Source organism: Bubalus kerabau, chromosome 1 (genome assembly GCF_029407905.1).
Source record: "Bubalus kerabau isolate K-KA32 ecotype Philippines breed swamp buffalo chromosome 1, PCC_UOA_SB_1v2, whole genome shotgun sequence".
NCBI lineage: Eukaryota > Metazoa > Chordata > Mammalia > Artiodactyla > Bovidae > Bubalus > Bubalus kerabau.
This window is the reverse complement of record NC_073624.1, coordinates 142,747,543-142,771,211: the sequence shown is the minus strand read 5'-3', so window position 1 is coordinate 142,771,211 and position 23,669 is coordinate 142,747,543. Positions and strand designations below refer to the sequence as shown.

The 23,669-nt window shown below is 39.7% G+C and overlaps 1 protein-coding gene and 1 pseudogene across 2 annotated transcripts in view; one reads left to right on the top strand and one right to left on the bottom strand.

The window, feature by feature from the left end:
* JMJD1C (jumonji domain containing 1C) overlaps positions 1-23,669 on the top strand; it is a 317,588-nt gene that overhangs the window by 13,613 nt on the left and 280,306 nt on the right. The gene's annotated exons all lie outside the window — the stretch shown is intronic.
* Positions 15,354-22,174, bottom strand: LOC129655424 (60S ribosomal protein L12-like; annotated as a pseudogene).

Sequence of the window (23,669 nt, the reverse complement as noted above, 5' to 3'; positions counted from 1 at the left end):
ATTTTTATAATTATGTTTAGGCACAAAATTAGCAGCCTTATGTGTAGGAGTGAGTCACTCGCTTCTTGGATATGACCACTTTACTCAGAAGATGTGATGACTTTCTGCTTTTCTTCCCAACAATCGCCTAACTTTGTTATGGTTACTTTACTTCATTGTATAGGCAAAATTAGGTGCCACCATTTTATTTCCAAATTTGAGGATTTGCAAATGATGGAGAGAGAACCTTTATGTATCTTAACGGCCCACTGTGCTCAGTGACTATTTATTGACTGATTTATATTTGTCCAAAGTGAAGAACAATTTGACTGTACCTGTGTAGAGAACATTTCATAGTAATTAGTTGCTTTGACCTTGAACAAAGGTTTCTGGGTTATTTTGTTTTCTGAAGGCTTGTTTTTTTGAATATCTATATCATCCGAAAGTTACACTTAGAATCAATTAAAAATCGTTTTTACTCCAAGCTTGTATCCTGAATGTTTTCTGAAGTATGCTATTTATGTACTCTTTTCTAGGTACTTAGGGCTTTTTACCGGAGAAGGCGATGGCACCCCACTCCAGTACTCCTGCCTGGAAAATCCCATGGACGGAGGAGCCTGGTAGGCTGCAGTCCATGGGGTTGCAAAGAGTCGTACACGACTGAGTGACTTCCCTTTCGCTTTTCACTTTCATGCATTGGAGAAGGAAATGACAACCCACTCCAGTGTTCTTGCCTGGAGAATCCCAGGGACGGGGGAGCCTGGTGGGCTGCTATCTATGGGGTTGCACAGAGTCAGACATGACTGAAGTGACTTAGCAGCAGCAGGGCTTTTTACTCAGGTTGTTATTCCAGTATGTGCTCCTGGTTTGCAAAGTAAACTTGTACAGCTTTAGAGCAGAAAATTGACTTGTTTCATTTATAGTGATAGAACTTTTTAAAAACATCCACTTACAGACTTTTAAAAATAACAGCCTTAAAATTCACATTGCTTGTAACTTATATTAAAGCTTGTACAGTTCTATCATTTTTAGCATATGTACAGAGCTATCCACCTTTTACAGTTAGTTTTAAATCACCCTAATCATTCCCCTTTTCAGGGGAACTCTTTGCAGAGTTCCAAAGAATGGCAAGAAGAGATAAGAAAGCCTTCCTCAGTGATCAATGCAAAGAAATAGAGGAAAACAACAGAATGGGAAGGACTAGAGATCTCTTCAAGAAAATTAGAGATACCAAGGGAACATTTCATACAAAGATGGGCTCAATAAAGGACAGAAATGGTATGGACCTAACAGAAGCAGAAGATATTAACAAGAGGTGGCAAGAACACACAGAAAAACTGTACAAAAAAGATCTTCATGACCCAGATAATCACGATGGTGTGATCACTCATCTAGAGCCAGTCATCCTGGAATGTGAAGTCAAGTAGGCCTTAGAAAGCATCACTACGAACAAAGCTAGTGGAAGTGATGGAATTCCAGTGGAGCTATCCCAATCCTGAAAGATGATGCTGTGAAAGTGCAGCACTCAATATGCCAGCAAATTTGGAAAACTCAGCAGTGGCCACAGGACTGGAAAAGGTCAGTTTTCATTCCAATCCCAAAGAAAGGCAATGCCAAAAAATGCTCAAACTACCTCACAATTGCACTCATCTCACATGCTAGTAAAGTAATGCTCAAAATTCTCCAAGCCAGGCTTCAGCAATATGTGAACCGTGAACTTCCTGATGTTCAAGCTGGTTTTAGAAAAGGCAGAGGAACCAGAGATCAAATTGCCAACATCTGCTGGATCATCGAAAAAACCAGAGAGTTCCAGAAAAACATCTATTTCTGCTTTATTGACTATGCCAAAGCCTTTGACTGTGTGGATCACAAGAAACTGTGGAAAATTCTGAAAGAGATGGGAATACCAGACCACCTGACCTGCCTCTTGAGAAATCTGTATGCATGTCAGGAAGCAACAGTCAGAACTGGACATGGAACAACAGACTGGTTCCAAACAGGAAAAAGAGTTCGTCAAGGCTGTATACTGTCACCCTGCTTATTTAACTTATATGCAGAGTACATCATGAGAAACGCTGGGCTGGAAGAAGCACAAGCTGGAATCAAGATTGCCGGGAGAAATATCAATAACCTCAGATATGCAGATGACACCACCCTTATGGCAGAAAGTGAAGAGGAACTAAAAAGCCTCTTGATGAAAGTGAAAGAGGAGAGCGAAAAAGTTGGCTTAAAGCTCAACATTCAGAAAACGAAGATCATGGCATCTGGTGCCATCACTTCATGGGAAATAGATGGGGAAACAGTGGAAACAGTGTCAGACTTTATTTTTTTGGGCTCCAAAATCACTGCAGATAGTGATTGCAGCCATGAAGTTAAAAGACGATTACTCCTTGGGAGGAAAGTTATGACCAACTGAGATAGCATATTCAAAAGCAGAGACATTACTTTGCCAACAAAGGTTCGTCTAGTCAAGGCTATGGTTTTTCCTGTGGTCATGTATGAATGTGAGAGTTGGACTGTGAAGAAGGCTGAGCGCCGAAGAATTGATGCTTTTGAACTGTGGTGTTGGAGAAGACTCTTTAGAGTCCCCTTGGACTGCAAGGAGATCCAACCAGTCCATTCTGAAGGAGATCAGCCCTGGGATTTCTTTGGAAGGAATGATGCTAAAGCTGAAACTCCAGTACTTTGGCCACCTCATGCGAAGAGTTGACTCATTGGAGAAGACTCTGATGCTGGCAGGGATTGGGGGCAGGAGGAAAAGGGGACGACAGAGGATGAGATGGTAGGATGGCATCACTGACTCAATGGATGTGAGTCTGAGTGGACTCTGGAAGTTGGTGATGGACAGGGAGGCCTGGCGTGCTGTGATTCATGGGGTCGCAAAGAGTTGGACACGACTGAGCGACTGAAGTGAACTGAATCATTCCCCAAAGATACTCCATACATCTACATAAATGGAATCATATAATATGTGGTCTTTTTGACTGACTTTTTTGACTTAGCAAAATGTTTTAACCATTTGTAGCATGCATCATACTTAATTCATTTTTGTTGCTGAATAAAATTCTATTGTATGGATAGACAGCATTTTATTTAATCCATTCATCAATTAATGGACATTTGGATTGTTTCTACTTTTGGGACATTCTGAATAATGCTACTGTAAACATAAAACATGTACAAGTTTTTGTGTAGAAATATGTTTTCATTTCTCTTGATATTTTTTTTTTAATGAACTAAGTTCCAAAGAAAAAGAAGTTGCAGACTACTTTTAGAAAAATCTTTTGTAGATATTTAAAAATCCTGTCTATCTCTTTTATTACCAAGTATTAGGTTTTGTTAGGTTTGCTGCACTAACAACCAACCTTAAAATCTCAGTAGTTCACAGCAGTATGGGTTTGTTTCTTGCTCAGGTTATGTTAGTTGCACCTGGTTGGGGATCTTCTTCCGTCATTGTCTCATTTCCAGGATTCAGGCTCAAGGAATAAACTCTTGTTTGGGACATGCTTTTCTTCTGACTAAAGGAAAAAGAAACAGAACTGGTAGAAACATGCAGTAAAAGCATTTGCTCAGACTTGGCATACATTTCATTTCCACTCACGTTATATTGGCTTAGTTGGGCGAGTCATATGGCAAACGTGAAAATCAATCAGGGAAGTATAACCCAACTGTTGTAGGCAATGCAAGTCATATGGCACTGGGTGGGGATAAAAAGCCATCTTGCATGGAAGGAGGCACAGATGATTTGAAACAGAAATTCAGGTCGTCGCAACTCAGAAGGAAATAATGAAACATATGGAGGAGAGATGAGAAAAATGGAGGTGAAGCTGGTGTAGCCCCATGTCTTTTCAATTCAAGGGAATATCTCAGGACTTCACAAATAAAGAGACGTTTTCACACTAAGGTCAGGGGATGGCCAGCTTCAAACAATAGTATATGAAAGTGAGCCAGAGACCCTTGCAAGTGGATGAGAGTAGGGTTGAATTAGAGATCCCATCATGAGTGTTACAGAATAAATTACTAGACGGTAACAGAAGATTCCTTCTTCTGTGTAGTCTATGGCCAGTCCCATCCCCTCATGACAGCGCCTTATAAAGGTCCAAGTTTTTTGAAGAAATTAGGTTGTTTATCCTGTACAGTTTCCCTCAGTCTTGATTTGACTAGTTGCATACCTGTGATATCATTTAACTTGTTCCTGTGCCCCTGCATTTCCTACAGACTGGTGGTTAGATTTAGAGGTTTGAGTTTTTTGGCTTGGCTACCTCATAAATTGTGTAGCATATTTCCATTAAGGGACACATAATGTCTGTTGGTGGCCATTGATGGCTATTGTATAGATCTGTTAATTTATTAGGAATTGGAAAATGGTGATACTCTTTTTTTAATTAAATCTTTCTCATATTTAATCATTAAAATATTTTTGAGTAGAGAAATTTTCCTTGTCAACTATTTGTTACCCCAAAATGAAGTTTAATAAAAAAGGAAGGATAAAATGTTCAATTTTTTTCCCCTTGTTTATCAGTTTTCAAGCTAATGAGTTGGTTCCTTAGGATCTTTCAATGATGATGAGTAAGTTAATTTTAGTATCCTTTGATGAATTTGTGGATTTACAAATATTTAATGTTTTAGCTCATTGCTCTCTACCAGATCCTCAGATTGGCTGGTGAAAGACTCTTCAAGTTGGCTCTTAGGTTTTCCTGACATGACCTAAGTTGCCCTTGATTGCTTCTTTGCTTTTTGGAATGATAAGACACTGCAGAATCATGTAAATGTCCTGATCCAGACCTGGAATCAGGCATTTGTTTGAAGAAACTTGGTATTTGGAGACTACAGTCTGAGTGCTTGGTGCTCACTGCTACTTGGTTTTTTAGTGAACAGTTCCAGGAAATGAGTTTCTGTTTTTGTTCTTTAATACCTAGGCATTTAGATAAACAGATATAAAACATAGTCCCTGCTTTGTAAATAATTAAAGCATGGTGTTCAGTTCAGTTGCTCAATTGTGTCTGGCTCTTTGCGTCCCCATGGACTGCAGGATGCCAGGCCTCCCTGTCCATCACCAACTCCCGGAGTTTACTCACTCATGTCCATTGAGTCGGTGATGCCATCCAACCATCTCATCCTCTGTCGTCCCCTTCTCCTGCCTTCATTCTTTCCCAGCATCAGGGTCTTTTCCAGTGAGTCAGTTCTTCGCATCAGGTGGCCAAAGGATTGGCGTTTCAGCTTCAACATCAGTCCTTTAAATGAATAGTCAGGACTGATTTCCTTTAGGATGTTATAAGTACTAAAATATGTTGGGCTTTTGGTATAAAAGTTCATAGAGGTCACTTCACATAGAAGGAAGATGGGTCTCTAGGAAATCTTCCTCAAGGCAATGACATTTGATCTCAGCTTTGAGGAATAAAGTAAAGTGAAGGTATTATACTTTTGGAAACTGTCTGTTTAGAATATATATGTTGTATGCCTTTATCTTTACACCAGTATGAGCCTCTGTTTCTTCATCTATAAATTTATAACACATCAGTATATATTTTGCTTCTTAAGATTTTCTCTGTCAATAACATTACTACAGGAAGCATTCGTGTGTGTTTACTCTTGTGCATTTGACCATGTATTTTAATAGGACAAAATTCCTAGAAGGGAAATGGACATGTTTAAGAATGTGTGTATGTTAGTCTCTCAGTCATGTCCGACTCCTCTCCAGACTCACGGACTGTAGCTCGCCAGGCTCCTCTGACCGTGGAGTTTTCCAGGCAAGAAATACTGGAGTGGGTAGCGATTCCCTCTCCTGGGGATCTTTCTGACTCAGGGATCAAACCTGTATCTCCTGCATTGCAGGCAGATTCTTTACCATCTGAGCCACCAAGGAAGCCCTGTGTTTAAGAGGGCTGTTGCTGCTGAGTTGCTTCAGTCGTGTCCGACTCTGTGTGACCCCATAGATGGCAGCCCACCAGGCTCCCCCATCCCTGGGATTCTCCAGGCAAGAGCACTGGAGTGGGTTGCCATTTCCTTCTCCAATGCATGAAAGTGAAAAGTGAAAGTGAAGTCGCCCAGTCGTGTCTGACTCTTCGCGACCCCATGGACTGCAGCCTACCAGGCTCCTATGTCCGTGGGATTTTCCAGGCAAGAGTATTGGAGTGGGTAGCCATTTCCTTCTCCAGTGTTTAAGAGTAGATATATGTTAAAAGTTGTTGTAGATACTGCCAAATTGTCATAAGAAAAGTTGATAGCAATTCACAGCTTTTACCAATGGTAGGCTAGTGACAATTTCTTCACACCCACAATAGTGTGTCTTTTAAAACTAAATTATTTTAATTTATTTTAGTATCATTATGTTGATTCTTGCCCACAATATCAGGAAGTTAATCTAAATACGTTTCCTTCTCCAGGGGATCTTCCCGACCCAGGAATCAAACCCAGGTCTCCCGCATTGCAGGCAGACACTTTACTGTTTGAGCCACCAGGGAAGCCCAATCTAAATATGTTTACCTCTTGAAAGTATGGAGTTAAAATGTGACATTTAAAATTTAATATATTTTCCCTTTTGGAACCTAGAAATTTATTTTATAATGGAGCTTTGTAGTTCTTTACTATGGATTAGTAATTATCTGTATTTTGAAAAGTAATCGAAAGTCAGACTACCAAGAAATCATATACCCTGCTTCTAATCACTTGTAGGAAGAAAAAACTTCCTGATGTCACTTCCTGATTCTCGCTCTTTTCTTTTTTTGAAATGTGATTTGGAGATATGGGTTAGAAAAAGAACATTTCTAAAGTAGTTTGGGAGATTTCTAATTCTATCAGACTTTTTCTACTCTTGTTTAACATTATTACCTCCATTTATGGTAGCCACTTGTGTGATCCATGAAAATTATTGTTCAGTCCTTCAGACCCCATCGGAGAAGGCAGTGGCACTCCACTCCAGTACTCCTGCCTGGAAAATCCCATGGATGGAGGAGCCTGGAAGGCTGCGGTCCATGGGGTCGCTGAGGGTCCGACACGACTGAGCGACTTCACTTTCACTTTTCACTTTCATGCATTGGAGAAGGAAATGGCAACCCACTCCAGTGCTCTTGCCTGGAGAATCCCAGGGACGGGGGAGCCTGGTGGGCTGCCATCTATAGGGTCTCATAGCATTGGACACGACTGAAGTGACTTAGCAGTCAGACACCATGGACTGCAGCGCCTCAGGCTTCCCTGTCCTTCTTTTCTCCCAGTTCATTTCAGTTCAGTTTCTCAGTCGTGTCCGACTCTTTGCGACCCCATGAACCACAGCACGCTAGGCCTCCCTGTCCTTCACCAACTCCTGGAGTTTACCCCATGTCCATGAGTTTACTCATGTCCATTGAGTCGGTGATGCCATCCAACCATCTCATCCTCTGTTTTCCCCTTTTCCTTCTGTCTTCAATCTTTCCCAACATCGGGGTCTTTTCGAATGAGTCAGCTCTTCGCATCAGGTGGCCAAAATATTGGGAGTTTCAGCTTCAACATCAGTCTTTCCAGTGAACACCCAGGACTGATCTCCTTTAGGATGGACTGGTTACAGAGATTGCTCAAATTCATGTCCATTGAGTCAGTATGCTATCTAACCATCTCATCCTCTGCCACCCTCTTCTTTTGCCTTCAATCTTTCTCAGCATCATGGTCTTTTCCAATGGGTCACCTCTTCGCATCAGGTGGCCAAAGAATTGATAGATAAACCACAAATCAATTTATGTGTGAAAGCAGAACATTTATGCTTTTTCCTTTTAGGTACTTTTGAATGTATTATTTTAATTTAAATAATTTGTACTTTCTGAAATTCTGTTTTGTTCTTTTCTACTTAAAAACAGTCTGTGAGTCTTACATAGATATCAGTCTAGATTTTAATATTATTTAAATTTTCCTATTATAAATGTATAATTTTCTCAGGTTACCATACCCAGTGAACTTTCTTAAATAATCAATGGTGTTAAAAAAAGGATAAGGAAAAGAATAAGTAAAGAAAAGAAAGGAGAGAAATTCAAAGAGAAATCCATACAATTTTAATCCATGGTCCTTTTTTCCTCCTTTAAATAAGAAAGCTAATACTTTTATCTGACACTGCTCTCGAAGATGCTGCTGTTTTCTAGACTTACATTTTAGTTAGAATCACACAGTTTTAAAGTGAAGACTTTAATATTAGGGTTATTCAGGCAGTACTGTGGTGAGTTACTCGTCTGAGTTATTTTTAATTATTTAGGTCTTCCCACCCCCGGATTTTGGACTTAACCACTTCGAGCTTGGTGTATAAAAGTGTAATTTGTTTTGCTTTTTCGTACATTTTAAATGCTTATTTTTATTTACTAATTAGTGTTAAAAATGATCTTTTAACTTGTTATTGTAGATGAAAACCTCCCTTCTTGATTAATGTCATCAGACTTGGTATTAGAAGCAACCTTTTTATTTGGAAATTAAGCTTGCCTTTCAAAGAAAAAGTAATGATTACTTCATGTATTATTTAAAAATAAAATCTCTATTAGGGCAAGGAATTTATGCTAAGTTGGATTTTTTTTATCTTTTTTAGTTTAGAATGAATTCTCTTTTGTGGTGACACATAGCTGTTTCTGAAGTTGGCAAGAAAACTTCCTCTGGGGACTCTCAAAGGGAGTGTTGTGGCAGCTCTGTGATTCAGCTGCTTAGAAAGCTCTCTGAAAGTTGCCTTATTTGTCTGGAAAGAGTCTGGAGCCCAAACCTGTTTTTTCCACCGAGGAGGATTGTAGCTCTAAACTGCTGTGGAAAACAACCGTGGAAGATACTGTGATGATAGTGTGAAATACAGCAATACCAAGGCATAAATTTAAATTGTGTACTCCAAAGCAAGTTTTCAGACCCGGTTAAAAAAAAAAAAGCGGGGGGTGGGGGGCAGGGAAGCCTTTCCAGTATGGATAGGCTTTGCTGCTAAGTCGCTTTGGTCGTGTCTGATTCTGCGACCCCATAGAGGGCAGCCCACCAGGCTCCCCCGTCCCTGGGATTCTCCAGGCAAGAACACTGGAGTGGGTTGCCATTTCCTTCTCCAATGCATGAAAGTGAAAAGTGAAGTCGGTCCCTTGTATCCGACTCTTAGCAACCCCATGGACTGCAGCCCACCAGGCTCCTCCGTCCATGGGATTTTCTAGGCAAGAGTACTGGAGTGGGGTGCCATTGCCTTCTTTGGCAGTATTTATATTGATATCCAGGTGGCGCTAGTGGTAAAGAACCTGCCTGCCAGTATAGGAGATATAAGAGATGTAGGTTTGGGAAGAGATGCTTGGGTTGGGAAGACCCCCTGGAGGAGGACATGGCAACCCACTCCAGGATTCTTGCCTGGAGAATCCCATGGACATGGGAGCCTGGCAGGCTACAGTCCATGGGGCTGCAAAGAGTCAGATATGACTGAAGTGACTTAGCACACACACATATTGATATCCACCTTCCTCAGAGACCTAGAGAAAGAAAAGGAAACAAGGGAGCCTCTCCTTTTCTTACTAGACAGTCCACAACCAAGTTGAGTACAATGTGAGAGTCACTATACAAGAAAAGGGAGGGTCAAGAGTATTGGTACAGATTTCTTCTTATTAAAAAATGAAGTTTCAGGTCTTTGTATAATGTGTTAAGTGAATACTAATTATCTCATATTAAAAGATTACATGTAAATATTGAAGTGCAGTATGAAATTATTTTGAATCAGATTAAGTGAAATGGAGGAAAGAGTCATTAATTAAAAATAGTTGTAGAACTTCTGGTGGTCCAGTGGTTAAGACTTCCCACTTCAAATGCAGGGGACAGGGACATGGGTTTGATCCCTGATGGGGGAACTAAGATCCCGCATGCTGTGTGGTCTGACCTACCCCCCCTCAAAGAAGTGACTGAACAATTAAAAGAAAAATTTGGGGAAAAAGAGGAGCAGTAATAGTAAAACAGATGAGAAAGGTAATAGAAAAAATGGACATGGAGAAGTTAAGGAAAAGAGTAATTCCAACTTTCTCTACCTAGGGACTCAGTTCCCTGCTAACACATCCACCCTCAGCTCTCACCACTTCATTTCCTCTCTGTCCCCAAACCCCCCAGTGCCATTAAGTGTTCTGAGCTTCAGTCATACTGCACTGAATTTCTCTCATTTCTTCAAATGTGACAAGTTCTCCCAAGCTTTCCATTTTTTATATTTACTTGAAGCCACTGATACTCTTTGGCTTCACAAGTGAGATAGTGGTAAAGAATTCGCCTGCCAGTGCAGGAGACACAAGTTCCATTCCTGGGTTGGGAAAATCCTCTGGAGAATGAAATGGCAACCTGCTCCAGTATTCTTGCCTGGAAAATTCCATAGACAGAGGAGCCTGGCAAGCTACAGTCCATGGGGCCACAGAGAGTCAGACATGTTGGAGCGTGTGCGTGCACACACACAAACACAGGACTTAATACTCTGTTGAATAGAAGTGGTGAGAGGGTATCTTTGTCTTATTGCAGATTTTGGTGGGAAGGCTTTCAGCTTCTTACTGTTGAGTATTATGTTGACTGTGGGTTTGTCGTGAATAGCTTTTATTATGTTGAGACATGTTCCTTCTACACCCACTTTGGTAAGAGTTTTTCTCATGAATGGATGTTGAATTTATCAAATGCTTTTTCTACATCTATTGTGATGATCAAGTGGCTTTTGTCTTTTCTTTTGTTGATGTGGTGTATCACATTAATTAATTTGTGTATGTTAAATCATCCTTGTGACCCTGGAATGAATCCAGCTTGGTCACGGTATCTAATCTTTTTTATGTATTGTTGGATTTGGTGTTGGCTAATATTTTGTTGAAGATTTTTGCATCTATATTCATCAAAGATATTGGCCTGTAATTTTCTTATTTGGTAGTGTCTTTGGTTTTCATTTGAGAGTGATGGAGGCTTCCTAGAATGCCTTTGGTGGCTTCATAGAATGTGTTCCTATCTCTTCAATCGTTAGAAAGAGTTTGGGAAGTATCAGTATAAGTTCTTTGTATATGTTGTAGAATTCCTCTGGGAAGCATTTTAAACTGTTCCAGAAGCAATCACTTACTCTGGCATTCTAGAGGGAGTTAATTATACTGCTTTATAACACTTGCCGTGTTATGCTTAGTTACATATATCATGTACATTTCTGCTTTTCTTTTTAGTTACGTGAGGTACAGATACCCTGTGATTTGGAATCACAGGATGATTTTTAACTGTCAGAAGGTAATTGTAGGGAAGCAGCTTTTCTCACCTATGACTTTCTCTATTGCTTGAGTGCATTTTAAAAAGCAGAGACATTTCTTTGCTGACAAAGGTCTGTATAGTCAAAGCTATGGTTTTTCCAGTTGTCATGTATGGATGTGAAAGTTGGACCGTAAAGAAAGCTGAGCACCGAAGAATTGATGCTGTTGAACTGTGATGTCGGAGAAGACTCTTGACAGTCCCTTGGATTGCAAGGAGATCAAACCCGTCAATCCTAAAGGAAATCAGTCCTAAATATTCATTGGTAGGACTGGTGCTGAAGCTGAGACTCCAATACTTTAGCCACCTGATGTGAAGAACTGACTGATTAGAAAGACCCTGATGCTGGGAAAGATTGAGGGCTGGAGGAGAAGGGGATGACAGAGGATGAGATGGTTGGATGGCATCATTGACGTGCTAGACATGAGTTTGAGCAAGCTCTGGGAGATTGTGATGGATAGGGAAGCCTGGCGTGCTGCAGTCCATGGGCTTGCAAAGAGTTGGACATGACTGAGTGACTGAACTGAACTGAATTTTTTTATTATGTTGCCTTTATAATTCTTCAATCTACAGTATACCTAGAGTACTCGAGTGGATTCTGTATGTACTGTCTGCCTTTTGTAGCCACAGGTTCTGCATCCATGGATTCAACCAACCTAGGATCAAAAATACTCAGAAAAAAAAAATTCCAGAAAGTTCCCCAAAGCAAAATTTGAATATGCTGCAGTGGCAACTATTTTTATAGCATTTGCATTGTATTAGATGTTATAAGTAATCTAGACAGGACTTAAAGTATATGGGAAGATGTGTATAGATTATATTCAAATATGATGACACTTTCTATGAGGGATTTGACTTGAGTATTTTTGGAGTTTGGTATCTGTGGGGTTCTGGAATCAGTCCTCTATGGAAAAAGGGGTGGCTGTATACCCATGCTCTATACCAAAGATACGCAGAAAGTTCTGAAGAAGTCTTTAGGGGAGTGAGGAGGTATGTTCTGAATTTTAAACAAGCCTAAGGCGCCTTTCCTGCAGAGTTTCACTTCGGTTTTCTTGTTGCTCCCTGCACTGCTGTCCTTGTTCAAATCGTCAGTCTGTGAAAGTGGCCTTGTTTTTGTTAAAATTACTCCGTACATTTTTTCAGCGTTAATAGTTCACAGTACTTCAGTAAACTGTTAGCATTCAGGAGTGGGTCCGAAGAATTCTGAATGTATTAGCACTATGTTTATTTCTATAGAATTGAGCAAGATAACACAACTTAGAAGTTAGTGAGAAAGACAAAAAGAAATTGATATTAAAAATAGATATCATAGCTTTGGAAGGTGCTAGATCACCAGTTCATTTTCTAAGAAATTGTTAATGGAAAGAATCAAGAATTTATATTGTTTTTCCTGTGTAAACTGAGTTTCATGGTACCCACATAGTTATTTAAGGAAACTCCTTATTAGAAGAATTCCAAATAATAAATGCAAATGGAATAAAATGATAATATTAACATATCACCTTTGGGCAACCCCTAAATAAATAATGGAGAATGGTCACTGGGTAAATCAGGCTGGCAACACTTGAATATAATAATCAATTTGAATATCACTTTATAGGTGGGACAACCAGATTTTATGTGTGTTCTAATGTGATATATTAGGCAAGTACATGTATCACCTATAGTGTTCTTGCCAAATATTTGAAAATGAATCATGTCTCTAGATCTCACCACAGTTTACAGGAAATATGGGGAAATGGCTGCTGCTGCTGCTAAGTTGCTTCAGTCGTGTCCGACTCTGTGTTGCCCCATAGATGGCAGCCCACCAGGTTCCCCCATCCTGAAGAACACTAGAGGCAAGAACACTGGAGTGGGTTGCCATTTCCTTCTCCAATGCATGAAAGTGAAAAGTGAAAGTGAAGTCGCTCAGTCGTGTCTGATTCTTCACGACCCCATGGACTGCAGCCCGCCAGGCTCCTCCTTCCATGGGATTTTCCAGGCAAGAGTACTGGAGTGGGGCGCCATTGCCTGCTCCGTGGGGAAATGGAGGAATACTTTAATGCCATAAGGAAATAGTCACCTAAGTTTAGACTATGAGAAATTCTACAGGACAAATGACTTGTTACAGATTAAATGAGATTTGAAGAGATGTATCAGTCAGTTACAGTGTGTGGTTCTTGTTTCTTTCCTGGTTTAGACAAACAAGTAGTTAGCAAAAGTTCCACTTGAAAGAGGATTGAAATTTGAACCTGAACTATGTATTAGATAATACTGAGAAATTATTGCTACTTTTGTGAGATGAGTTAATGGAATTATAGTGTCAGACTTTAAAGAAAAGTCTTTAACTGATGGTGATATATTCTTTACTATGTATAGGTGAAAAGATACGGTATCTGCGATTTGCTCTAAAGTCCTCCAAGCCCCTCCACCCCCAAAAGAAAAAGAAATGGGAGGAAAGAGATATGCAGTATTGTTAACTTGCATGACCATTTATTCTACAGTTATCTCCTTACTTACATGTCTGGAAATTTTCAGAACCAAAGGTTGAAAAGAATTAACCTAAAATTTGTGTAGCATAAAGATTTCTAGCAGCCAACATAGAAAACTAGGTCAGTAACATAATTAATAGCACCTCTTAGAGAAGGAAATTGCAACCCATTCCAGTATTCTTGTCTGGAGAATCCCATGGACAGAGGAGCCTTGCAGGCTACAGTCCATGGGGTTGCAAGAATCTGACATGACTTAGCAACTAAACCACCACCACCATACAGTTAAAAGGGCTTCCCTGGTGGCTCAGTTGGTAAAGAATCTGCCTGCAGTGTAGGAGACTCAGGTTCAATCCCTCAGTCAGGAAGATCTCCTGGAAAAGGAAATGGCAGCCCATTCCAGTATTCTTGCCTGGGAAGTCCCATGAACAAGGCAGCCTGGCAGGCTATACTGTCCATGAGGTCATAAAGAGTCAGACACGACTTAGTGACCAAACCACCGCCACCATACAGTAAAAACAAAGCAACTGCTGGGAAAAAGCACAACTCTTCCTAATATTTATTAAGAACACAAAGTTTTCCTTGACAGTGTTCTGGAGGACACTATGTAATGTAGTGTGAAAAGCATTTTAAACCACATCAAGAAATAAAATCAGTTTTTTAGAGCATTCCACAAAATGGCCAGTGGAATCCCATCCATGATTACTTCCAGTGAAATCAGCTTTATGGGGAGCCAATATGATAAATTCTAAGAACCTCACTCCCCAGTAGAATTCATTAGAGATCTTCCCATCTTGATCCTTCCTCCCCTCCATTTCTGTAATGACTTCTTCCTCTAACCTTCTGTTGCAGATTAGTTAGTATAACAGATAAAAGAGAAATTTCCTTATAGCTGTTACTGTTGGCCAAAAGAATTTGACTGAATTCTGTTTTCTATGGTTTGTTTCCAAAATAAGTGTTTCTTAAAATGTCAAAATGTCTTAAATGTTTAAAATAACCATAGTCATCTATTCCTTAGAGATTTTGATAATAACCCCCGTCTCCCAAGTTTTAGAGTAACTAATGGATTATATGAAGCATCTGCAGGTAGTTCTCCATAAAAACACTGTTTTGTGTGAAGCTTCCCCAAGTATTGAGCAGCAGTGAATTGAGATTTTATTTGCTGGCAACTCACTGAAATATAGATCCTCTGTGTTATGGATTAAATCTGAACCATTGTGCAGTGAAGCTTGTGTTAAGGTTCACATTCTTTCGTGAAAATTGATGCTTAACAAGAATAGGACATTTCCTCTAGTTCAAGATGAGCCGTGGTTAAAGCCAAGATTCTTCAGAAAAGAATTTTAATTACTGGATTGCTTTTCTGTTGGTGTGTGTTGCTTGCTCAGTCGTGTCTAACTCTCTTAACTCCATGGACTGTAGCCTTTTGGACTCTGTCCATGGAATTCTCCAGGCAAGAAAACTGGAGTGGGTAGCTATTCCCTTCTTCAGGGGATCTTCTAGACCCAGGGATTGAACCTGGGTCTCCAGAGAAGCCCACTTTTCTATTGTATAATAAATTGCCACAGCAGCTTAAAATAACAGATACATTATCACCAGTTTCCATGATCAGGAGTCTGGGTAAAGTTTAAGCCAAGTTCTCTGCTCAGGGACTGACGAGGCTGCAAATCAGAAGCGTTGACTAGGGCTAAGATATCATTGAGGCTCTGGATGTTCTTCCAAGTCCACGTGTTCATTGGCTGAATTCATTTCCTTCCACCTGTAGAACACAGGTCTGGATCCTCTTTTAAAGGGCTTACCTTATCAGGTAGGCCAACCTGGGAAAAATCTCCCTTTTGATTAAAGCCACCAATTAGGGACCTTAATTACATCTGCAAAGTATTTTCACCTTTGCCATTTACAACAACATAATTGTGGGAGTGATATTCCATCACCTTTGCTATATTTCATTGGTTAAAAATAAGTTGCGAGTCCTACCCACACTCAGGGGAGAGATGATCGTACACGAACATGAGTCATTGAGAGTCATAGTAGAATTTTGCCTACCAGTATTACACTGTCACCTACTATAAAAAATTTAAGAAGCTTATTTACTATTACGCAGACAATATGAATAGAGCTTGAAGCCCAACAGTATAGTCACCCATAATCCTGCCAGCCAATGAATCAGCATGTTTCCCTTTGGCTGTGCGCAGACATTAATTTTATAAGGAACTTATTGAGCAGAGAAATAATTTTCTATTGCTTTCCATTTAGGAAAAATATTTATTATTTACATAATATTTATTATCTGCCACTTTTAAAGAATGGAATTGTCGTAGGTGACTGTAGTACTGATCGTCTCAGGTTAATCAAGGTACAATTCACAAACAGTGAAAAATCGTTGTTCTCTGTGTATAGTTCTAAGAATTTTGGTAAGCACTTGTACATGTGTAACCACCATCACAATAAAGATGAAAAATGTTATCTTGTGCCATTGATAAGACCAGCCTTCCCCCCACATCCTAGACCTTGACAATTACTGGTCTGTTTCCTGTCCCTGTAGTTTTGCATTTTCAAGAATGTTGTATAAATGGACTCCTACACTTCAGAGCCTTTTGGGTTTGGTTGTTTTCCATAAGTATAATGCATCTGAGGTTGTATAGTAAAGGAATAGCATTCCTGAGGCATAATAAAAATACATGTTTTGTCTTTGTCCCTGGTTCCTGGTCTAGAATTCCTAAAAACTCCTGAAATGAACATATTCATAATGCGCTTTTTTTAACCATGCCTGACTTTATGCACTCTTGGGCCCCTGATAGCTTCAGGTTGGGGGCTGGTTGTCAGAGTAACCAACAGTGTGATTAGAGGTTAGAACTTTCACTTCCATCCCTGGACCTCCAAGGAGGGGGAGAGGGTTTGGAGGTTGAGTTCAGTTATCAGTGGCCCATGATTTCATTAATCACTTCTACTAATTAATAGAAGAGCCTACATAAAGACCTTTAAACTGCGGTTCAGAGGGCATCGGATTTGAGAAACATGTTCACTTGCTAATAGGGTGGCACACTCAGACTGTGGGGACGGAAGCTCCTGTGCTCAGGACCCCTGGACCTTGTCCTCTGTCCTTTTTATCTGACTAATTGCTTGTATCCTTTATAGTAAACTGGTAAGTAAGTATTGTTTTCTCTGCAATTTTGTGACCTATTCTAACAATTTAATGCACCTGAATGGGGGTGGAGTTTATGGGAGCCCCCTTGACCTTGTAGCCAAGCTGAACAGAAATATGGGTAACCTGGGGACCCAAAACTTGGAACTGGCATTTGAAGTGAGGGCTGTCTTGGGAGACTGAGCCGCAAAGCCTGGGGGAGTCTAATGCTGACTTGAGTAGTTAATGTCAGAACTGAAATGAATTCTAGGACACCTAATTGGTATCTGGGGAGTTGGAGAATTAGTTGGTGTGAGGAAAAAAACTTACAGATTTGATGTCAGAAGTATTTTGAGTAAAAATAACTCACTTGTACCCAAAGCTGCCTAGGGGTTGACCTTGTCCAGCTCCTGGGAGGTAACCTTTAAGCCCTGGAATGTCCTGCTTAATAAGGGTGTCTTTGTTTACTGGGGGGCCTTTGACCACCGTAGGTTGCTTATCCTGACAGTGTGGCTGTGTGTGGTATCAGCTTGACCCGTAGAGGAGCTGGAGACTAAAGTTAGCCATGCAGATAGTTAGCCCTACCTATGTCTCAGACTTCAGATAAAAATGCTAGACATTGAACCTCAGGTGAACTTACCTGATTGCTCGTATTCATACATATTATCATAAGCTCTTGGGAGAAATAAGCGCTGTGAACCCAACTCCACTGGGTGGGGACAGCTGAACGCTTGGTGTCTCCTGGACTCTGCCTTATGCCCCTCTTCGCTTTAATGATTTTAATTTGTATCCCTTTGCTGTATTAAACTATGACCCTGAGTTAAATGTCTTGTTTGAGTTTTATAACTCTCAGTTCAGTTCAGATCAGTTGCTCGGTCACATCCAACTCTTGGCGACCCCATGGACTACAGCATGCCAGGCCTCCCTGTCCATCACCAACTCCCAGAGTTTACTCAGACTCATCTCCATTGAGTCGGTGATACCATACAACCATCTCATCCTCTGTCGTCCCCTTCTCCTCCCGCTTCAATCTTGCCCAGCATCAGGGTCTTTTCCAGTGAGTCAGGTCTTCCCATCAGGTGGCCAGTGTATTGGCGTTTCACCTGTAGCATCAGTCCTTCCAATGAATATTCAGGACTGATTTCCTTTAGGATGGACTGGTTGGATTTCCTTGCAGTCCAAGGGACTCTCAAGAGTCTTCTCCAACACCACAGTTCAAAAGCATCAATTCTTCAGCACTCAGCTTTCTTTATAGTCCAACTCTAATATTCATACATGACCACTGGAAAAACCATAGCTTTCACCAGACGGACCTTTGTTGGCAAAGTAATGTCTCTGCTTTTTAGTATTCTCTCTAGGTAGGTTGGTCATAACTTTTCTTCCAAGGAGCAAGTGTCTTTTAATTTCATGGCTGCAGTCACCATCTGCAGTGATTTTGGAGCCCCCCCAAAATAAAGTCTGTCACTATTTCCACTGTTTCCCTATCTATTTGCCATGAAGTGATGGGACCAGATGCCACGATCTTAGTTTTCTGAATGTTGAGCTTTAAGCCAACTTTTTCACTCTCCTTTTTCACTTTCATCAAGAGGCTTTTTAGTTCTTCTTTGCTTTCTGCCATAAGGGTGGTGTCATCTGCATATCTGAGATTATTCATATGTCTCCCAACAACCTTGATTCCAGCTTGTGCTTCATCCAGTCCAGCATTTCTCATGATGTACTCTGCATATAAGTTAAATAAACAGGGTGACAATATACAGCCTTGATGTACTCCTTTCCTGATTTAGAACCAGTCTGTTCCATGTCTCATCCTAACTGTTGTTTCTTGACTGTGTACAGATTTCTCAAGAGGCAGGTCAGGTGGTCTGGTACTCCCATCTCTTGAAATAAAGCAGAAGCAGATGTTTTTCTGCAACTTTCTTGCTTTTTTGATGATCCAAAGGATGTTGGGAGTTTGATCTTTGGTTCTTCGGCCTTTTCTGAATCCAGAGTGAACATCTGGAAGTTCACGGTTCACCTACTGTTGAAGCTTGGCTTGGAGAATTTTGAGCATTACTTTACTAGCATGTGAGATGAGTGAAACTGTGCCATCATTTGAGCATTCTTTGGCATTGCCTTTCTTTGGGATTGGAATGAAAACTGACCTTTTCCAGTCCTGTGACCACTGCTGAGTTTTTCAAATTTGCTGGCATATTGAGTGCAGCACTTTCACAGCATCATCTTTTAGGATTTGAAATAGCTCAGCTGGAATTCCATCACCTCCAATAGCTTTGTTTGTACTGATGCTTCCTAAAGCGCACTTGATTTCACATTCCAGGATGTCTGGCTCTACGTGAGTGGTCACACCATCATTATTATCTGGGTCATGAAGCTCTTTTTTATATAGTTCTTCTGTGTATTCTTGCCACCTCTTCTTAATATTTGCTGCTTCTGTTAGGTCCATACCATTTCTGTTCTTTATTGTGCCCAGCTTTGCATGAAAAGTTCCCTTGGTATCTATTTTTCTTGAAGAGATCTCTAGTCCTTCCCATTCTGTTATTTTCCTCTATTTCTTTGCACTGATCATTGAGGAAGGCTTTCTTATCTCTCCTTGCTATTCTTTGGAACTCTGCATTCAAATGGGTGTATCTTTCCTTTTCTCCTTTGCCTCTCCCTGCTTCCCTGATAGCTCAGCTGGTAAAGAATCCCCCTGTAATGTGGGAGACCTGGGTTCTATCCCTGGGTTGGGAACATGCCCTGGAGAAGGGAAAGGCTATCCACTCCAGTATTCTGGCCTGGAGAATTCCATGGACTGTATAGTCTACAGGGTCGCAAAGAGTCAGACACGACTGAGCAGCTTTCACTTCACTCACTCTCTTCTTTTCATAGCTGTTTATAAGGCCTCCTCAGACAACCGTTCTGCTTTTTTGCATTTCTTTTTCTTGATCACTGCCTCTTGTACAGTGTCACGAACCTCTGTCCATAGTTTTTCAGGCAGTCTATCAGATCTAATCCCTTGAATCTCTTTGTCACTTCCACTGTATAGTAGTAAGGGATTTGATTTAGGTCATACTCGAATGGTCCAGTGGTTTTCCCTACTTGCTTCAATTTAAGTCTGAATTTGGCAGTAGGAGTTCATGATCTAAGCCACAGTCAGCTCTTGGTCTTGTTTTTGCTGACTGTATAGAGCTTCTCCATCTTTGGCTGCAAAGAATATAATCAGTCTGATTTCAGTATTGACCATCTGGTGATGTCCATGTGCAGAGTCTTCTTTGTTTTTTCTTTTGGTTATCAAATAATCCTTTCTTTTTCTTTTTCCTTTGCCATTCTTACCTAACTAGGCACTCCACCGCACCACTGTTGATGTCGTCTATGATGTCATGAGGGTCGCGGCCATCAGCATTGCAGCCTACAGACTGGGAGGTCCCCAGGATCTCTTTAATGGTTCCAGAAAGTTCTCTAACTAGAGACTGATGCCGCATCTGCCGGGCAGTGTTGACAATTTCATCAAAAGTGATGTTTCCACTGTGCTTAATGTTTTTCTGCTTGTTTTTGTCTCTTGGTGGTTCCTTGAGGGCTTTGATGATCAGGGCAGGGGTAGAAGGTACCACCTCAGTCTGGCCTGTCTGTTCTGAACGGTCAGTTTCACTGTAATCCTCAGACCCTTCCAATCACCAGTTGCCTTGGTGATGTCATCACCGACCTTTTTTAGAGACAGACCCAGGGGGCCTATCTTGGGGGCCAGGGCAGACGTGGTACTGACTTCCCCACCGGTGCACCTCACGTAGGCGACTTTGATCTCGTTGGGGTCGAACTTAGGCGGTGTCGGATGAACCTGGATTCGGGACAACTGAAGAAAGTTGCACCTTGACCTCCTCCGAGCCAAAGGCAGAGTCTTCTCTTGTGTTGTTGGAAGAGGGTGTTTGCTGTGACCATTCTATTGTTTTCCTCTGTTTCTTTGCACTGATGACTGAGGTAAGCTTTCTTATCTTGGTAAAACTCTGTTAACCTTTGCCCTGCTTCATTCTGTACTCCAAGGCCAAATTTTCATGTTACTCCAGGTATTTCTTGACTTCCTACTTTTGTATTCCAGTCCCCTGTAATGAAAAGAACATCTTTTTGGGTGTTAGTTCTGAAAGTCTTGTAGGTCTTCATTGAACCGTTCAGCTTCTTCAGCGTTACTGGTTGGGGCATAGACTTGTATTACTGTGATATTGAATGGTTTGCTTGGAAACAAAGAAAGATCATGCTGTTGTTTTTAAGATTGCATCCAACAACTGCCCACAGTAGTAGATATAATGGTCATCTGAGTTAAATTCACCCGTTCCAGTCCATTTTAGTTCGCTGATTCCTAAAATGTCGACATTCACTCTTGCCATCTCCAGTTTGACCACTTCCAATTTGCCTTGATTCATGGGCCTAACATTCCAGGTTCCCATAAGTCTAGTGAATCATTGAACCTGTAGATGCCTTGGGGACCCTGAACTGCAGAGATTCGTTCATATTATTTCATATATACTGCTAAGTGGTTTTGCAAAGTTTCTTCATTCTCCAGCTGAGCTGGTAGTTTCTGGCTTTTGGCAATTACAAATAAAACTGCTATAAACATCTGAGAACAGACTTTTGTGTGAACATAGATCTTTATTTCACAAATACCCAAGTGATAGTTGAATTATATGAAAAGTTTAACTTTATAAGAAACTACCAAACAAATTTGGGAAGTGGTTATACCATTTTGTATTATTCCTCCCAGCTACTATTGGATGAAAGTTCTAATTGCTCCTCATCTTCCTCAATATTTGGTATTGTCAGTTTTCATTTTCTTTTAATTTTAACCATCTTAATAGATGTGTAATAGTATGTCATTATAGTTTTTCTTTACATTTCCCTAATAACTAGTGATATTGGGTGTCTTCATGTACTTATTTGCCATTTGTATTACTATTATTTGTATATCTTACTTGATAAAATGTCTCTTAAGATTTTTTGCTCAGTAAGTTTTGTTTTTTAATTAAATTTTGAGAGTTCTCTAAATTTTTCTGGATACCAATCATTTATCAGATGTGTGGCTTGTAGATAATTTCTCCTAGTCTATGACCTTAGGAATTTTTTATTTCACTAGTGTTTAATTTTGAATCTTATGGATTTTAAGAAATCTTAGCCTAACTCAGTGTGAAAATTGTTTTATTCTTAAAGATTTTTAGCTTTTCAGATATTTTAGGTTTATAGTTCATTTTGAATTAATTTTATTAATTTTAATATGTGGTGTGATGGATGAACATTTTTTTTTTTGAATGAACATCTAATTGTTCTAACCCTGTTTGTTAAAGGGATTGTCCTTTCTCCATTGAACTACTTTTTTACCTTTGGCAACCAATTGACTATGTACGTATGAGTCTGTTTTTGGACTCTCCATTTTGTTCAATTCATTTGTTTACTCTTTTGCTCCTATCATGCTGAGTTTATTAATGGAGGTTTATAGAATAGTCCTGAGGTAAGATACTATGAATCTTATTTTTTCCTTTCAAAACTGTTTTGAAAAAAAAAATTGCTTTGGTGGTTCTAGTTCCTTTACCTTATTGATTTTAGTATCAACTCATTGATTCTCAAAATCAGAATACTTGCGGATATTTTCATTGTGATTACTTTGAATTTATAGATCAACTTGGGGAGAATTGAGTCTTCTAATAAATGTGCATGGTGTATCATTTCACTTACTGAGGTCTTCTTTCATTCATCAATACTTTGTAGTTTTCAGCATGAAGAGGTTGTACCTATTTTATTACATTTATACATGTTTTAATCTTTCTAGGTGTTATTCTAAATAGTACTGGTAGACAATCATGCCATTTGCAAATAGAGGTAGGCTTATTTCTTCCCTTTCAATCTGTATGCCTTTTATTTCTTTTTTTCTTGTCTTATTGTACTTTCTAGGTCTTTAAGTATTTTGTTGAATAGGAGTGGTGACAGCAGATTTCCTTTCCTTTTTCTGACTCTTTGGAAGAAACCAGGTAGTCTTTTACTCTTAAATATGATGTTAGCAATAATTTTATAGTAGATGCATTTTATCAGGTTGTGTAAGTACCCTTCTACCTCTGGCTGAGAAGTTTTTCAGGAAGGAGAGTTGGGTTTTCTCAAATGCGTATTTTTTGCATTTGTTGATGCTATCATATTTTTCTTCTTTAATCTGTTGACTGGTGAATTATGCTGATTGATCTTCTAATGCTGAGTTAAGTTGCATTCTTGGGATAAACCTGTATTTATCTCTGGTTGTGGTGTGTTATCCTTTTTATTAGTTACTGAATTTGATTAGCTAATATTTTGTTGAGGATTTTTGCATATATGAGGGATAGTGAGTTTTCTTTTCTTGTAATTTCTTTGTCAGATTTTGGTTTGCAGGACCTTATGTTCATAAAATGAATTTGAAACTTTCCCTCCTATTTGTGTAGATTTTTTTCTCCCACTCTTTTTTTTAAATTCCTGGTTAGTTTTAACATTGGTAATTTCTTGTGACCTATCTTCAAGGTTATTGATTCTTTTCTCAGCTCTGTTAAGTCTGAACCTACCAAAGACTTTAAAATTATTTTTAGTGCAGTTCTTGTTTTGAGCATTTCAGTTTGACTCTTAGCATTTCTGTTCAACTCTTGTACTTTCTGTCTCTGACTTGCCATCTATCATGCATATTGTTTTTCTGCTCCATTTGGGCCTTTGTCATTATTCATATTTATTTTTAATTCCTTGGCTGATAGTTCCAACATATGACTTACATGATTTGCTTGCTCTTCAGATTTTGTGTAATGTGGAATTTTTTTCGAAGGAGGGTAGGAAATTACTTTATTTGAAGGAATAGTACAAATGAAAGAACTTGGATGAATGGATTTGTATAAATTATAAAAAAAGTAATGATAACC